At 41.8% G+C, this 19,033-nt stretch overlaps 1 protein-coding gene across 4 annotated transcripts in view; it reads right to left on the bottom strand.

Moving 5' to 3' along the window:
• Nucleotides 1-317: 317 nt before the first annotated feature.
• Nucleotides 318-19,033, bottom strand: part of LOC121824409 (testis-specific Y-encoded-like protein 5) — a 61,327-nt gene continuing 42,611 nt past the window's right edge. For 2 of the 4 annotated variants that reach the window (XM_076555942.1, XM_076555947.1), the window contains exons 5-7: nt 6,117-6,398; nt 4,355-4,510; nt 318-469 (exon numbers count right to left, since the gene is read on the bottom strand). The gene's annotated coding sequence lies outside the window, so the exon portion shown is untranslated. The remainder of the gene's footprint in view (nt 470-4,354; nt 4,511-6,116; nt 6,399-19,033) is intronic. The other 2 variants (XM_076555941.1, XM_076555945.1) reach the window with 2 other exon arrangements.

Genomic DNA, 19,033 nt, shown 5'->3' with positions numbered 1-19,033 from the left:
GGTATTTTATTTGTACTGAAATGTGATTTTAATTGTATGTTAATAAATAAAGTTGCCCGGGGGTCAGAGCTATTAGACCCATAGCAAGAGTGTGTCGGTGGTGGTGCATGCCTTTAATCCCAGCACTTAGTAGACAGAGAGAGCTAGGTAGATCTCTGTGTATTCAAGGATACAGCCAGCATTGGAGACACATGCCTTTAATCTCAATACCATAGAAGACCTAGAGGGCTGTACAGACAGGCAGTGACGAGGCAGTCGTGTGTTTGGGTTTAAAACCAATGAGAAGGCAGAACAGAAAGACTATATAAAGACAGCCACACAGGAAGTAGGTCTTTTTATTTCAGAGAGGTCTCCTGGCTTAAGAGGCCAGCTGCAGGGTAAGGCTCTTAGCTCTGATCTCTTGGCTTGCTTCTTTGCATTGGTTCTGTGTTTCTTATTTAATAAGACGGTTGGTTACATCTACAGGAAACTGTGGTTGGTATGGAAAATAAATAAAAAAATTTAATTAAAAATGTGCATAATCTTCAAACTTACCAAAACCATGCTCAATATATGGCAGTAATTCTATGAAATAATTTCAACACTGCTGTTTAGCTACAGAACTCCCCCTTCCCCTAAAAAGGTAAATCTGAAGACTGTTGCATGCTTGTGTGATTATATGATATTCAGATAAATTCAGCAAACATTGCCTGTTTAGGTGTCACAGAGGTTAGTGGAAAATGTGGAAAGAAGGCCTGGTACCTGCCCTGAAGGTGCTCTCAGATCAGAACTGAGCTCCTCATCAGCAGCTGCTGACAGCCATTACGCTTCAGCTGTGCTTGACCATGGCTGGACCTCATTGTGTGATGACTCCAGGGAGAAATGGACACGTGAATCAGGCCAGACCATGGGTGGTAAAGGAGAGCACTCTACTGCCACTGACATAAAAGTCAGCATGGGTCCTTGCTCTGTGTGGCAAATATTCAATTCTTAATAAGGATACAAGTCCCTCAGATTAGCCCCAAAGAGAGTTTAAGGCAAACTTCACTCTCCTGCCTGTTCCTCCAACCACAGCTGATGCTGATGAGAATCTCACGTGGGTGGGAAGTGGGGGAACAGAAAGAAGGAGGCAAAACTTCTCCAGGAATGTAGGAAAATCACTTGGCTGACAAGCCCACGTTGGAAGCAAAGGAAATTGGCTCCAGTCATCGTCTGCCATTTTGAACTCTGTGATAATTTATTTTAAATTTTCTCTTTTAAAAAATATTTTAGAGCATGGATGAGAAAAAGTAATAGATCACAGAGTGAAAAGGATTCGCCCACACAGAAATCATCTTTGGAGCCAAAATCAAGACATAGTTGAGATGATTTGCATTACACCCAGGACAAGAGAGGATACTGCACACATCTTCAGGCCCCAGCAGGAAACATGGAACATCCACCAGATTCTGGCCTCAGAGTGAGCCAGCTGATGACCTATAGGAATCCCTGTCAGCTCATCCTCTGGCGCCTCTTATCATAGCTTCTGTCTACAGCTTACTCGCCAGTCCCGAGCCTCTCATTTTACCAAGAACAGCTCATGTCCCACTCCCTACCATTTCCAGAACTTTGTCACAAGTTGAGACCAGGATTGGGGCTTTCCCTCTGCACCCCCATATCACTCACTACTGTGGTGTTTACCCCAAGGCCTCCCATTCACTAGTCTATCTCCCCCATTAGATCATGAAGCCTCTGTGAAGTCTCTATTTGGAGGCACCATGGTCCCAGAACATAGTAAACAGGTCTGCAATAAATTACAATTGAATGGGTGAATGTCTGAGATGTTGAATGTCAGTGTGCTATTCCCTAAATACTCAGCTAGGGTCCAACCTCAGCAAGGGTCCAACCTCAGCAAGTTTTACCTCAATTGCCTTGAATTCCAGCACCCCTTTCCTCTCACCCACCTAAACACAGTGGATAGGAATACCTCCATCAGATTTTGTTGCATCTTTCATGTCAAAAAAGCAAGGAAGGACACAGGTTTCTCTATGGCATGGGCCAGGTAGCTCACTCCTCATTCGTCCTCTACAAACCAGACATGCTCCACTTATGTAGTGGTGGCAAGTGACTCCCATGAAATCAGAACAACCCCAGTTTCAAAGGTCAAGTGATTATATTTCTTATGATCCCAGATTTCTCTGGAACACTTCTCTGGGGACTTGAAAAATCCCTTCCTGCTTGTATAACAAGCCATTTATGTAACTTATAACTTCCGATTTTCTGAACTAACTGAATTTAGCTGACTGGTTCCCATGTGGGGTTTTCATGGGACTGCACTCCTATTTCATCTGGGACACCACAAATCCAAGCCTGATTGGGTGGGTCAAGATATCTTACCAAACAGCTGGCAACCAGTCCTAGTTTTGGGCTGTAAATGCAGGTGAGACATCTACATAGGACTTCTCCATGTGACTTAGACTTCTTACAACATGGCACCAGTTCCAAGAGGAAACACTGTGGAGTGAGCATTTCAGAAGACCTGGGCAGAGTATGCAACACTCCTTATGATACAACCTCAGTGGGTCCAGAACATCATTCCACCAAAATTATTGGTAATGCAATTCACAATGACTAGCTCAGAGTCTGAGGGAGGAATTAGAGCCTATCTTTCAGTTGGCAGGAAAGTCTCTACGGGCTTTTATTAAAAATATTAGCCTCACCAAGGTTATAGTGTCATGGTATAGTAGTTGCCTAGCATATGACAAGGTTCATAGCCCCAGCTCAGCTCACAATGACACACACACACACACACACACACACACACACACACACACACACATGCGCACACACACACACCTACGATAAATACTATTACTTCTGTATGCTTGGTGACTCACTAATGTGATCCTGATATCAAAGTCATCTTGTCTCTTATCTTTAAAAATGTATGTATATGTAGGAATATCTGGCCCAAATCTGCTATTCTTCCCAGGTTTATATCCATAAACCATCTGTTAACTATGTAATAATGTCAGGACATGTAAACGTCAACATCAACTAGGCTCTGAGAAGCAGCCAACCATGGTGAGCACAGATAAGGAACACCACGTCTCTTTGGAGAGTTCTCTAGAAATGATGAGTCACCAGAAGCAAAGGAGAAAACACCCAATCCAACATGTTTACAGTCTTCAGTTAACTACTGTTACTAAGTGGCAGGCCGAAGTACAAGTCCTTGTCTAATTACACACCATACAGGCCATGGATTTTGATGGCTTGATAGTCATGGGCCCTCTTTTGATATTTTCATCCTTAACAACAGTCGTTTTATGTGAAGAGAGTTAGTGGCCATCCTCCATTTGCAAGTCCTCTGTCTATCTACCAGCAGAGTAGAAGAAAACAGACATTGAAGAGGAGGGAGGATGTAGCAAGGATCCCTACAATCCGATAAGTGTGTTGAGAGATAAAACATAATAACACATAGTCCTCTGCTGACATAACCATTTGACAGCATCTCACACTGCTTCAAGACATAGAGATTATCAAGGAATGACATACACTCTAAATCAGGCTTATATTGACCCTTCCCCACAAAGGGCCACAAGAAACAACTGCTTTCTCCCTTTGTGTACTGTTCCCAAAGCTATCAAGCCATGACCTATACACCCTACTGGCAATACATAATAAGGTGGTCACTCAGTCTTTCTGGAAACACCCACAGAGTGATTGAAGAGTGAGTCAGGGCCAGCACCTAGGCATAAAGCACAACTGAGGGAATAGCATTTAGGCTGAGTCTGGAGCAGCAAGGAGAAACCAGTTGACTTGTCAAGGCAGGTGTATTAGTTTCCTCTGGGTGCTGTAACAGGCTGCCATGAATCAATGGAAATATATTCTCTCATCATTCTAGAAGGTAGCTGGGCTACAAATGTCCCTGAAGGCCCTAGCGGAGAATGAGTTCCTTCCCGAGTCTGGTGACTCCAGGTGTTCTTTGGCTTGTGGCTACATCACTCTTATTTCTATTTCCATAGTTATCTTACCTGCTCCATTATGTCTTTGTTTTTGTATATGTATCTTACAAGAATTCATTAGTCTGTATTTGGGAATCACCTGAGTACCCCATAATAAGAACATATCATCATGATCCTTAGCTGACCAAAATACAGCACGTATTTTGCTATATAAAATAAAATTCACAGGTCCTAGGAATCAGCAGACAAACACTGTTTGAGGTGGGGTGAGGGTGAGATATCCACCATTTAACCTACCACAATGTGGTCAAAGAGCACAAATACTGGCTGGGTTAGGGCCATTCATCCTGGGGAGGGATGCAATTCTGTAATGGGAAGCCATTTGAGGTTTCAGGCAGTAAATACTGGGTGCATGCTATGATGGTACTCACTTTTCTTGCTGTAAAGAATGGGCATGCTATGGTGGTACTCCTGTTTCTGTAAAGAATGGGCATGCTGTGATGGTACCCCTCTTGCTGTAAAGAATGGATTTGGAGTAGGGGAGGAGGCAGGTGGCAGCAGGAAGCCCGGATTGAAGATTTGCCAATCTGAAAATGTAGGTATAGGGCAAATCTATCCCTCTCACAAGAAAATATCATCAAAGCCTGTAACATAATTCTGCTGGTAAGACAAAGCAAATTCTACTTCTACATCCTGGTTCTACCTTGTTTTACCTCTAACTCAGGAGATTGACTTCTGTGAATAATTTCATGCTCTCTCTGCAGATTTGAGATTTTTCACTGGTGGCATAGCTTACGGGTCAGGAATATCTATTCATATAGTGCTATTCTCTATCTGCTTTTTCCACCCTCTCTCTCTTCTATTTGTTTTGGACAAATATGTAGAGAGTATGAGAACCTGACAATTACTCTTGTCGTAATTGTGGTAGGCAACAGTCTGAATACTTCCTGCCTTAGCCCCAGTTACGATAATAAAGTGTCATAGACTAGGTTGGCTTTTCAACAATGAAAATTTCTTTCGTGGTTTTGGAGGCTGGAAGTCTAAAGCCAGATTTCCCACTCAGTCAGGCTCTGCTCTGTCTGTCATCCAGGTTGCTGTGTCGCCTTCTTCAATTCTCACACAGCAGCAAGACACTGATCCCACATATGTGGCTGGGGTTATCTCCTGGTCCTGCCTGGCCCATAGTCAGGACAAATCTCTCTCACCTGCCAGTCCTGCAGCCAAGTAAACACACAGAAATGCTAATATTATTTAAACTGTTTGGCCTAATGGCTCAGGCTTCTTGCTATCTAGTTCTTATATCTTAAATTAACCTGTTTCTATTAATCTATACTGTGCCATGTGGCTCGTGGCTTACCGGTACTTTACATCCTGCTCCTCATGGTGGTGGCTGGCAGCATCTCCTGACTCAGCTTTCTTCCACCCAGCGTTCTCCTCTCTCCTTGTCCCACCTACACTATCCTTCCTGCCTGGCTACTGGCCAATCAGCATTTTATTTATCAATCAATCATAGCAACACATATTCACAGCATAAAGGACATCCCACAGCACATACATAATGGCTTCACCTCATGACTACATTATCCCCCAAAGCCCCACTTTCAAATACTGTAACACTGGGATTTGAACTGGGAAGGACACAAACAGGGGCTCCTGTCCTCCAACCACACACCACACGGCTACCCTTTTCCTGCCATGAAGTTTTCTTGTGTCTAGCTTATGGTCTGGGTCCGAGAAGCTCCAAAGGGCTTTTTGCAGACCCGAGTCAGGACTATGTGGCTGAAAAAAGCAGAGTTTTCATTAGCCTTTAGTCCAAACCCTTCTCTTTCCTGTATAAGGCATTCAGTCACTGAGTCTCAAGCAGTGGGTATACATTCATGAGCTTAAATTAGCCTGCAAAGTTTTCCTTAGTTCTCAGCAGTTACCCCTGGTTTTGCTCCCCTCTATGGAGAAAGGGAAGAGACATCCAACATCTCCTGAATGCCCAATTTATGCCATGCATCCTCTCACATGTCTCTACGGCAGAGATGGCTACCTGTCCCCAATATTCCTTTTTCCTCCATCTCCTTCCCTGTCAGTGATAGGACCCTTGGCTTCTTAACTGGGTCAGATAAATATAGAACAGTCATTTAAATTAATGTTTCAGACGAATAACAAGAAATAGTTTAATAAATATTTCTCAGACATACTTACACTAACTTTTTTTAAGTCATTGATGTAACTAACATTCTGGTATGCTGCATTTGTCCTTCTTCCTATTTCCTGGAAGAGGGTTGCCCTGAGGTCTCTTCTGAAGTTACCCTGTGATGACATTCTGGCCAAAGGAATGTAAACAGCAGTGTTCTTCAAAGGTGGTTCCTGACTTGTTAGAATGCAAAGCCAGTGTGGGGACAAGCCACCTGGGACTGTTGGATGACTTCAGGAATGGAAGCCAACTGTGGTAGAAAAGAAATCAGAGGGCTTGTCCTCCCCAGCCTAGAACACAAAGGAGAAGTAAATTCGTAGGTCAGCCACTGCCATTGGGGTTTCCTGGTACTGCAGGTGAACCAACAGAAGCCAGTCACTAGGGCATCTACTCTCACTGGGCCTGGAAAGTAAGTCATGTTACTCACATTTTGTCAGATAAAATCCCAAGGTTAGGAGACACCAAGTAACTTACAAAATCATTGTAGAGCAGTGTTTTAAACTAGACTTCCTCAACAGTATCTTGGCATACTATTTCCTCATATGCTGTCTCTGTGGGTGAGAATTCTTGTCAAGTCCCTATGTTTTATAACATAATACTAAATCTGCTGCAGTATGTCTGAGATATAAAGCTTTTAGCTTTTAGTTTTCTCCTTCATCAAAAATACAGAATTTGGATATACCTGTCATCTCTAGGTGTCATGTTTTCTACTATTCTGTCTCTGTACCTTGATATTTGAGAGAGCTATTCCAACAGATCCCATATTTATTTGTTTCCTTTGGGGTCGCTAAAGAAATTTATCCACTCTATATTATAATGGTACGCTGTGAAAAATGTCTTACCTGAATTATGATTCAATACAAATTCTTCAGCTTTTATAGAGAATCAGTATCAAGAGCTCTATTTCTGTTTTTTGAACCATATATTGTTGGTTGACACTCCTTGCAAAATACAATTTTCATGTGATAAATTTCACATAAAATTCAGAGCTAAGAAAAAATTTGAAATATCTATTCATATAGTGCTATTCTCTATCTGCTTTTTCCCCCCTCTCTCTCTTCTATTTGTTTTGGACAAATATGTAGAGAGTATGAGAACCTGACAATTACTCTTTTGCTTTGGTTTCTAGAACTCTTAGAACTGAACTGCATGTTTATCTGTAGTCAGTCACCTCAGATACTAAAATATTTACTTTTCCCTATGATTTATTTTCTTCTTCTTGGCTCTGACTCTTCTATTTGAGAATATATTTGTGTTATTGCTGTCCACTTCCAATCCACATTGGCTTATTTGACAAATGTTTGTTTACTGCTTCCCTTATACACAATATTGTCAATACGGAAGGTGACTCATAAGCCATGTATTTCTGACTCCTTACTTTCTTTGGTTTGTTTGTTTGTTTGTTTGTTTTGTTGTTTTTGAGACAGGGTCTCCTAGCCCTTGATAACCAAGAATCTCATTATGTAGACCAGGCTGGTCTTGAACTCACAAAGATATACTTGCCCCTACTTCCAAAGTGCTGGGATTAAAGTCATGTGCCACCACACCCAGCCTCCTCAGCTTTCTCTCAAAAGGAAATAACAAATGTCTACTGAGTAGTCTATTTCCATCATTTAGATGAGGATCAGTAGTAAACTCCATATTTTGCAAAATTCACATTTGTTTTTCCTGCTTAAAGGATAAAAATATCAGTCCCACCCTTCCAGTTTCCCATGCATTGACAGACTGATCCTGGATTTGCCAGGCACCTTTCAGTGATTTCTTCTTTTGCCATGGGCCCTTCTGGTTTCCAAACACTGAGTAATTGTTGGTAGTCTTGTTACAACCCACCTGTGATACCTTCTCTGAGGACACCACAGGTACTCATCCTGTCTTGGTGTGCACAGCAGTGTTTTCTCCCACAGGGCAACAGCATCCTGGCCTCCGTAGGAAGTTCAGCCATGAAGGCTCTCTCCTTCTTAAAGAGTCATTTGCTATTGGGTAGGTTTAAACAACTGTGAAGCAAGACTAAAGAGCACCGAGGAAAGGGAGAATCCATGGCCTTCCTGGGGTCTGAAACAGTCATTTGCATCAGGTATCCATCTGGTGACTGGTGTCCTGCCCTGAAAAGTGGTTGGCAGGTCCACATCTCCCTGGTTACACAGCCTAGCTCGTAAAATATTACTGACCTTTCAGGGACTATGAAAACAACAGCAAACTGAACCATTGTGCTAGACCAGGGAGGCAGGATTAGAATTTAGACTTTCTTTACTCCAGCTCCTAGAATTGGCTGGTCCTGTTAGTGCCATAGCCTAGCTTTTTCCTCTTCTACACTGAAAGGACAGACCAGGGACAGCCTGTGCTCCTAGAGACTGGTTCCTTATCATGAGACATCATAAGAGGCTGCACGGCTTCTTCAAGAAGTCAATACCATGCATGCAAAGCTTTTGCCTCGACACACTTTACTCCATCAGCTCCTGGTGTGTTCCTCACCTGGCTTCACGGGGCTGTGGTTTGTAAACCACTTGCACTGATTGCTCAGTGGATTCTAAGCTCTGCATGACTGCTGAGAAACAGCACAAGAAAATTTAGCAACCTTCAGGAGCAGGATCAAAAGGCCACAGCCCAAACTCTCAGAGTTCTCTTCTGTTCCTATTGACTGGCAGCTGCCTGGGGCCAGGCCACTCCATTACTACAATTATAGCTACACCACTTCTCACCCTCAACCAACTTCTGACTTTCATGTGACTATGTTACTAGACTGTGAGTGTGTCAGGGTATGATTCAACTCTGAGTAGCCTACACCTAGCAGAATAAAGAGAATGAATGAACTTGGGGTGTGATTCACTGCTGTCACACCAGCATCTCTCTCTCTCTCTCTCTCTCTCTCTCTCTCTCTCTCTCTCTCTCTCTCTCTCTCTCTCTCTCTCTGTGTGTGTGTGTGTGTGTGTGTGTGTGTACACATTTGTATATATAAAATCTTTTTCTTGGCAAAGTCAACCCCAGTGCTACAGTCCTTACATAAGTGAGCAGCCTTCACATGCTGTTGAAAATTTGAGGAGTGAGATTTAGGACCCTGGAATAACATCTGCTTCACCAAGTCCACATCAGAAAAATCAAACAAACCAGAAGATGATCATTTTTCTGTTTTTGTTTTAAGAATTTGGAACTGTGGTCAATGGAAACAGCACAGTTTGAAATAAAAATATTCAAGGCTAGCCAAGCGACACATCTGGTGAAGGGCGAGGGAGAAGCCAGTTCGTTCAGTGGCGCAGGCACAGGCATCTGGGCGTGTCAGCCCTGGGAACGTTGGGAAGCACCATTCCAGTAACTGTGAGAGCTGGAGGATGAATTCATAACTGAAATCTGGAAGCTGGTCCAGGTTTGGATGATGGTAGGAAATTGTTGCACTGATGGGGTCCTAATCAAAGACCATTAATTCCTCCACTGCTCTGAAACTACTGTAGATGATTATTTCTTATTTTTTTGATCCTTGGAGCAAAAGACTCTTAAACTTTCCTGGATAATATAAGACATTTCCTCAATAGGGCAAGGTGGTGAACACCTGTAATCCTAGCACTAAAGAAGCTGAGGCAGGAGAACTGCTAAGAGTTCAAAGCCAGTCTACATGGAGAGACCTTGTCTCAAAAGTCTAAAGACAAACAGAGAAATAAAAATGACATTTTCTCAAACACATAGCCTGTCTAGCTAAAATTCCAAGGTCTGTGTTCACCACGGTTCACTGATGCAGACACCTAGGCATCAGTTAAAGCTGTACCTTCTGAGCCCTCCTTTCAAGTTTCTACCAACTGGGTCTGAGTCCTAGCACAGGGATTTCCAATCCAATACATTCAACGTGGGGTACTTGCAGGAGCGCTTTAAAAATCAGGGCAAATACACTGGCCACAAAAAACCTCAGGGTGAGGAAAGTGATGCTCAAATCATGACAGTCCCATTAGAACATCTTGGTGGACGTGGCCATTAAGAGTTATGGCTGTGCAACTGTGAGGATTTATAAAATCCAGGCTTTTCCTGTTACCAAGACACCTAAAACATTATCATTAAGAATAAACATCATTACACTGTATGAAACACATCAAGATTCCTCACAATAGCAATTACAATTAACATCTATTTTCTGAGAAAATATATTGTATCAAGAAGCCACTGTTTGGTGAGTTTCTTTGGCTGGGTGTACAGTAGCCCGCAGGAGTCACCGTCATTGATTTTTAATGTTTTGGAAGGCTTCCCGGGAGACTTTGAGAGGTGCAAGCTGAAGCAAGAAAATGTCAAGGTCCAGCTGTGTGCTGCCCCGGTTCTGCTTCTCTCACCGTTCGCAACACTCCCTTCCCGCAGCCTCTACTGCTGTGCTGAAAACCAGGGTGGGGTGATGCTGCTCAGTGTCCAGTGGTATGTTGCCTCCAAGCCAGTCACCTGCACCCAAAGCCTGTCTTTGAAGGTCCATTCCAGTTTCCTAAAGGGCAGAGTCCAGTTGGCTGAGCTCACACAAGGCAGATCCAATCACTTGTTAGCCTATCACCTCATTAAGGACATGTTCCCAAGACGCAAACCTGATCTCAGTTTTCACAGAAAGGGAGTCTGTAAAGCCTGAGGACATGTCCACATAGGCTTTTTATACAACCACTATGAATTCCATAGTTCTTAAATAAAAATTTTGTTTTGTTTTTCTCAGAAGGCCTTGGAAACACTTCAGAAACTGAAGTTCTGGGTGCGCTCCTGGTTTCCTGGCCTACTGTAATAATTCCTCTGTCCTCCTAGGGCCCAAGGCCTACACATTAGAGCCAACACTTTAGAGGAAGCAGAATAATCAGACAATTCTTAGGAGTTCTTGGTCTCTCTGGTCAAAGAAAAGAAAGCGAACATTTCACCAGCTAGAAGTAATTAAGTGGGGGAAACAGCTTTCTTTCCTCATACTCCCCTTAGGACTTTCCAAGGACCACTTCCTCCCTCCCTCAATGGCCTCAGAGGAGCCATGGACACTGTGGCTAGTAGCCATGTCTCAGCCTTCACTGGCAGTCAACTGCCCATTTCCTTCTAGTTCCAAACTATGAGAGCCTAATAAAGCAAGCTCTCAAGAATGGATGGTGTGCCAGGCGGTGGTGGTGCACGCCTTTAATCCCAACACTCTGGAGGCAGAGGCAGGTGGATCTCTGTGAGTTTGAGGCCAGCCTGGGCTACAGAGTGAGATCCAGGACAGGCACCAAAGCTACACAGAGAAATCCTGTCTTGAAAAACCAAAAAAAAAAAAAAAAAAAGGATGATGCTGGAGTAATATTGAGCGCTCATGCTCTTTGCTGTTGATGACGATTTGAATTGGGCAAACAAGAGGGACTTACCTATACAGCTAGGAGATAAAATCCTGATAAATGAAGCATTACCTTGTTGCTTAAGGAACTCTGCACAATTAAGGGGTTGTTGGTCCTAAGGAAGTAATGTTGACAATGTGAACCGAGGAACATTTCTGGACCAGAATGCACCCTGCCTGTAGTGGATACTGCTACAAGCAAAGGAGACATTTTGATTATGAGACAACTCAGGAATTGTCTTGGTTAGGGTTTCTATTGCTGTGAAGAGACACCATGACCACAGCAACTCTTATAAAGGAAACATTTAACTGGGGCTGGCTTACAGTTGCAGAGGTTTAGTCCATTATCCTCATGGCAGTATGCAGGCAGATGTGGTGCTGGAAAAGGAGCTAATACTTCTATATCTTGACGAGCAGGCAACAGAAGCAACTCTGTGCCACACTAGACATGGCTTGAGCATAAGAGACCTCAGAGCCCACCCCCACAGTGACACACTTCCTCCAACAAGGCCATATCTACTCTAACAAAGCCACATCTCCTAATCATGTGACTCCCTATGGGGACCATTTTCTTTCAAACCATCACAGAATGAATTTTGCTAATGAGAAGGTTTGGCCTGTACAAGGAGCTGGACCTGAAAGACACCAAGTATCAGATCTGACTTCAGGAATCCACTAGCTAAAAGGAAGGGACCGAGGGAACCAGAACCCTGTCCACTTCAGATCTCCACTGAAGTCTACAGTTCTTCTACATATACAAGTGAGTAAGGCCAGAGATTTCCAGAAGGAAAGTAACAGAAAAACTCAAGTTGCATGTAGTGGGTAGCCATTCCAGCTTTGACTTGGAAGTGCCACCCCCAGTGAGGCTTCGGTAACTGCCATGCCTACAGGGCGGAGCCAAGAGAGGACCCCTGAAGACCCGAGATCCCGATGGGCTGGTTCTCTTGGTTCCTGAATCCTGGACGCTGGAGGTAGACTGAACAGAGCTCTCCAGAGAACACCACTGGACTGTGCTTCACCTTTCCCAGACCCTGTTACCTATCCCTTCACTTGTAAGTTACCCCACAAAATAAACCTCCCTTTTAACTATGTGGAGTTGCTTTAATATTTAAACCAATAGTTGCACAGCATGTAATGTAAAATTTAGCTGTAAACCTTAGACTTAATCCTAGGTTATTATAATTTTTTTCTACTCTGAGGGCATCAGTGAATCCTGTAGAAGTACCAAATTGCTTCTAATATGCATATTTTTAGGATCCCTCATAGGCAAACCACCACTGTAACCAGGCAGAAAAAATGGGAGGATCCCAGACTATCAAAACTGGGCTCCAACTCGGCCCTGCTTCTCAAGGAGCTGTGGGATTGAGGCAAATCACTTGAACATTTTGGCTTTCAAAGGTCACCAGGAAAAGGATGGTTCCTCACTGGGTGGCCGTAAGGCTCAAATAAAATGCCCAAGTGCTTCACAGACGCTGGTACATGACAGAACACTGAGAGGTCCTTGTGCTGGAATATCCATTAGGTTAACTATGGACATATAGGGGTAGCACGTGACAGCAAAAGTTTCTCCTGCTCTGCTAAGAGTCCTTGTGAAACTGATCTACTCCAAACCACTTCAGTATGAGGAAGTACCCTTTTCTGCCTGTCTCATATTCATAGTATCCAACCATATTGTGAACACAATACAAATACACGATGAATAAAGGATATTGGCCATAAAGGGCCATTTCATGTGGTCATAAAAGTAAAACTGAAGGCCACTCAATTTAGGCAGCCTCACCACTGTGGTGGCTACAGAAACTCCATTTTATACTAGGTATCCATCTTGGTACCTCATAGCTGTTTATCTCTGACTCAAGCTCTGAAGATAAGATCCCTACAACCCGACTCCTTGACCCCCACTGTCAGATGTACAGCCATGACCATCTGCTCCTTATGATATGACTAACTGCTAATTCTTGCTTTTGCAATGTGCTTATACAGCCTAAGTAGATCTGGGAAGGGAGGAGACAAGGGAAACTCCAGTCAGGATGTAATATATGAGAGAAGAGAAGAGAAGAGAAGAGAAGAGAAGAGAAGAGAAGAGAAGAGAAGAGAAGAGAAGAGAAGAGAAGAGAAGAGAAGAGAGAAGAGAAGAAAGAAAGGAGAAAAGGAAGGAAGGAAGAAAGGAAGGAAGGAAGGAAGGAAGGAAGGAAGGAAGGAAGAAAGAAAGAAAGAAAGAAAGAAAGAAAGAAAGAAAGAAAGAAAGAAAGAAAGAAAGAAAGAAAGACCTTCCTTCATCTGCCTTTGGACTGCACATCTCTGGTTTGGCTTAGAGACTTCAACCCTGCTAGCGGTTTTGATAAATTTGCCTAATTATAGTCTAAACTGAGTCTGGAGGTCTTTTCCCAGGAGTTTTGAACTCCATAACATCACAGGCCAGGAAGTTAGAGAAGTAGCCTGCTTTCAGAGGAAGGGAGAAAAGGAGTAAGGTTAATAGGATGCACCAAAGAAAATTATTTGGATATCACAACTTTAAATTAAATTTTTGGGGTAAAAATAGAATGTGAGAAGTTTGTAAACAGTATTTTGCTTTGGATCATGTTGCAAAATTAAAGTATAAAGAATTTAACGTTGGGCAATCAAATAATTTTGTTGGAAATTTTTATTTTCACATGCAGTTAATTTGCTAGCTAGGGGGATATAGATCTTTAGTCCCAGAACTCAGAGGCTGAGACAGAATATTGAGAGAAGCTCCAAGCCAGTGGGGTACACAGAGATGCTGTGCCTTAGCAATAGATTACTAAGAATTAGTTCAGCAGCAGCTGGAAGTTCAGAGACATTACAGACTGGAAAAAGTCCAGGCAGGCTGTCCTCTCCCCAAACGTCCACACTTTCTTGATATCTAGCTTCCTCCCACCCTATCCCCCAACCAGCTCCCTCCTCCTTGCTGTGCCCCAGCCGCCAACAAGGGCAGAGACCCCCTGCTCTACCAGAGACCAAGAAAACTGGGAGAGGTCTAGGTAAGCTGCCTGCCCACCAGACTCCTCCACTCTCTCGGCCTCTGCTCACCCTATCCCCAGTCCCCCACCCTCCTGGTTGCACCCACCCTCCATCTGGCCTGGAGACTCCATGCTCTACCAGAATCCATACAGACTGGGAGAAGTCTAGGTAGGCTGCCTGCCCACCAAACTCTTGCACTCTCTCAATATCTTGGCACCCCTTCCCACCTTATCACTGTGTCCTCCCTTGGCTTACCCCAGCCTCCAAGTGGAATGGAGACACCCCACTCTACCAGAGACCAAACAGACTGGGAGAAGCCCAGGTCTCACAGAAAAGACCAGAGAGGAAACAGAAATCAAGGAACCAAGTGCCCATTCAACAAAGACAAACTCAGAAATCAGTACCTAGACCCCAAACCCAGGTGTCCAAAGGCCAGTGTAAGAACACAAGAAACAACAGCCAAGGCAGTATGTCACCACCAGAACCCAGATAGCCTTCTACAAGCCCTGAATATTCCCACACAATTAGAGCACAAGAAAAAGACCTTAAAACCAACTCTATGGTGATGATTGAGGAAGTGAATAAATTCCTTAAGGAAATTCATGAAAATACAAACAAATAATTGGCAGAAATGAATAATCCTTTAATGAAAAAACAAAGAGTTGAAGGATACAAATAAAACTATTCAAGACCTGTTCAAGAAATGGAAATAGGAGCAATAAAAAAAAAACCTGAGGAAATGAAAAATCTAGGTACTTGAACAGGAACAACAGATGTAAGCACCACTAAGAGAATACAAAAGATGGAAGAATCCCAGATGTAGAAGATACAATAGAAGAAATTGATACAGCAGTCAAAATGTCAACTGTAAAAAGTTCCTGACCAAACAAAGGAAAAAAAAATCCAGGAAATCTGGGGCACTATGAAAAGACCAAATCTAACAATAATAGGAATAGAAAAAGGAGAATATTTCCAAATCAAAGGCCCAAAAATTATCTTCACCAAAATCATAGAACACTTTCCTAACCCAAAGAAGGAGATGCCTATGAAGACACAAGAAGCTTTCAGAACACCAAATAGATTGGACCAGAAAAGAAAGTCCCCCTGCCACATAATAAAAAAAAAAATCAAATATACAGAACACAGAAAGAATATTAAAAGCCACAAGGAAAAAGCCCAAGTAACACATAAAGGCAGACATATTAGAATTTGCACTCAACTTCTTAATGAAAACTCTAATAGCCAGAAGGGCCTGGAGAGATATCTTGCAGACTCTAAGAGGCCACAAGTGCCAGCCCAGACTTTCAATCACCATAAATGGAGAAAATAAAATATTCCATGACAAAGTCAAATTTCATTCATATCTATCTACAAATTCAACCCTATAAAAGGTGCTAGAAGGAAAACTCCAGCCTAAGTCGGTTAACTACACACATGAAAACATAGGAAATAAATAATCTTACATCAACACAATCAAAAGAAGGGAAACACACACACACACACTACCACCACCACCACCACCACGACAACAACAACAACAACAAAATATCAGGAATTAACAACCATTGATTATTAATATCCCTCAATATGAATAGACTCAATTCCCCAATAAAAAGACACAAGCTAACAGAATGGATGCAAAAACATCCTTCTGCTGCATATAAAAAACACAGCTCAACATCAAAGATAGACATTACCTCAGAGTAAAGGGTTAGAAAAAGATTTTTGGGTCCAAGCAAATAGATCCAAGAAGCAAGCTGGTATAGCATTCTAATATCTAACAAAGTAGACTTTCAACCAAAATTAATCAAAAGAGATGGGGAAGGACACTTCATATTCATCAAAGGAAAAATCTACCCGGATGACATCTCAATTCTGAATATCTATGCCCCAAATGCAAGGGCACCAACATTTGTGAAACAAACATTACTAAAGCTTAAATCACTCATTGAACCCCACACATTACTAGTGGGAGATTCTAACACTCCACTCTCACCAATTGACAGGTCATCCATGCAGAAACTAAACAGAGAGATAATGGAACCAACAGGCATTATGACTCAGAACATTTAACCCACGAGCAAATGAATATACCTTCTTCTCAGCACCTCACAGAAGCTTCTCCAAAACTGACCACATGTTTGGTCATAAAGCAAATTTCAACAGATACAAAAAAATTGAAATAACCCCCTGTATCTTATCAGACAGCCATGAATTAAAGCTGGATTTCAACAAAAATAAAAACAACAGAAACCTACAAACACATGGAAACTGAACAACTCTCTACTGAATGACCACTGGGTCAAGAAAGGAATTAAAAAAAATAAATTAGACTTCCTAGAAATCAATGAAAATGAATGCACAACACACCTAGACTTGTGGGACACAATAAAATTGGTGCTAAGAGGAAGTTCATAGCACTGAGTGCCTTCATAAAAAAATTAAAGAGGTCCCATACTAGCAACTTAACAGCACACCTGAAACCTCTAAAACAAAGGGGCAAACATACCCAAGAGGTGTAGAGATCAGGAAAAAATCAACTCAGTGCTAAAATTAATAAAATAGAAACAAAGACAACCATATACCCAGTCAATGAAACAAAGAGTTGTTCCTTTGAGAAAATCAACAACGTAGATAAACACTCATCCAAACTAACTAAAAGGCAGAGAGAGAATATCCAAATTAACAAAATTAGAAATGAAAGGGGAGATATAACAACAGACACTGAGGAAATCATTAGGTCATACTTCAAAAATCTGCAATCCACAAAATTGGAAAATCTAAAAGAAATGGACAAATTTCTTGATAGATACCACTTATCAAAGTTAAATCAAGATCTGATAAACAATTTAAAAAGATTTATAATTCCTAAGAAAATACAAGCATGTAGCAGGAATCTTAAAAGTTCTTATTAATAAAATCAAACCTGAGGCCAGTTTTTGGGGTGAATGCTGGAAGACCAGAGAAGCAGAACAAGCCACAGCTACCTCACCTCTCCAGTTCCTCAGCTGATCCTGTCTCCTTAGACTGGAAGCTTCTGAGTCCTCATCCGAATGAATCTCAGCTGAACTGCTGCTCGAAAGTCTGAAAGCTTAACCAGCCAAATGCTTCTAGTTCCTAGTTTTCACACCTTATATACCTTTCTGCTTTCTGCCATCACTCCCTGGGATTAAAGGCGTGTGTCACCATGCTTGGCTGTATCCTTGTGGCCTTGAACTCACAGAGATCCAGACAAATTTCTGCCTCTGGAATGCTAGGATTAAAGGCGTGTGCTACCACTACCTAATCTCTGTGTTTAATATTGTGGCTGTTCTGTCTCTGACCCCAGATACTAATAGAGTGCACAATATTTTGGGAAACAAAATACCACCACACAAGCAGTCTTTAGAAGTCTCCCCACCCCCCAAAAAAGGATAGATAATTTTAGTCAGAATTCTACCAGACTTTCAAAGAGAGCTAATACCAATACTCCTCAAATTATTCCACAAAAATAGAAACAGAAGAAACATTGCCGAATTCTTTTTATGAGTCCATAGTCACCCTGATATCCAAACCACAGAAAGACTCAACAAATAGAGAGATATTATATACCAATATCTCTCATGAACACTCATGCAAAAATACTCAATACTCACAAACTGAATCCAAAAACACAATAAACAAAATCATCCACCATGATCAAGTTGGCTTCAATCCAGAGATGCAGAGATGGTTCATCATACATAATTATGTCAATGTAATCCACCATGTAAACAAACTGAAAGTCTAAAAAAAAATCATCTCTTTAGATGCTTGAAAAAGCCTTTAACAAAATCCAACACCCCTTCATGATAAAAATATTGGAGGGGTCAGGGATGCAAGGGACATACCTAACATAATAAAAGCAATATATAACAAACCAACAGCCAACATCAAATTAATGGAGAGAAACTCAAATGATTCCACTAAAATCAAGAACAAGACAAGGCTATCCAATCTCTCCACATCTCTTCAATATAGTACTTGAAATTCTAGCTAAAGCAATAAGACAACAAAAGGAAATCAAGGGGATACAAACTGGAAAGAAAGAAGTCATGGTATCATTATTCTCAGATGATATGATAGTCTACATAAGAGACCCCAAAAATTCTACCAGGAAACTCCTATAGCTGATAAACACTTCAGTCAAGTGGCTGGACACAAGATTAACTCAAAGTAATTGGTAGCCCTCCCATATACAAATGATAATTTGGCTGAGAAAGAAATCAGTAAAACACCCTTTACAATAGCCACAAATAATATAAAATATCTTGGTGTAACGCTAACCAAACAAGTGAAAGATCGATATGGCAAGAACTTCATGTCTTTGAAGAAAGAAACTGGAGAAGATATCAGAAGATGGAAAGATCTCCCATGCTCATAGATCGGAAAGATTAACATAACAAAAAAATGGCCATCTCATCAAGAGCAATCTATAGATTCAATGCACTCTCCATTATAATCTCAACATAATTCTTTATACATCTTGAAAGAAACAAAACTCAACTTCTTATGAAAAAACAAGAAGCACAGTATAGCTAAAACAATCCTGAACAATAAAAGAATTTCTGAAAGTATCACTGTCTCTGATTTCAGGCTCTACTATAGAGCTATGGTATT

Source organism: Peromyscus maniculatus, chromosome 20 (genome assembly GCF_049852395.1).
Source record: "Peromyscus maniculatus bairdii isolate BWxNUB_F1_BW_parent chromosome 20, HU_Pman_BW_mat_3.1, whole genome shotgun sequence".
NCBI classification, from domain to species: Eukaryota; Metazoa; Chordata; class Mammalia; order Rodentia; family Cricetidae; genus Peromyscus; species Peromyscus maniculatus.
The sequence above is the reverse complement of the archived record's forward strand: the minus strand, read 5'-3'. Positions and strand labels throughout refer to the sequence as shown.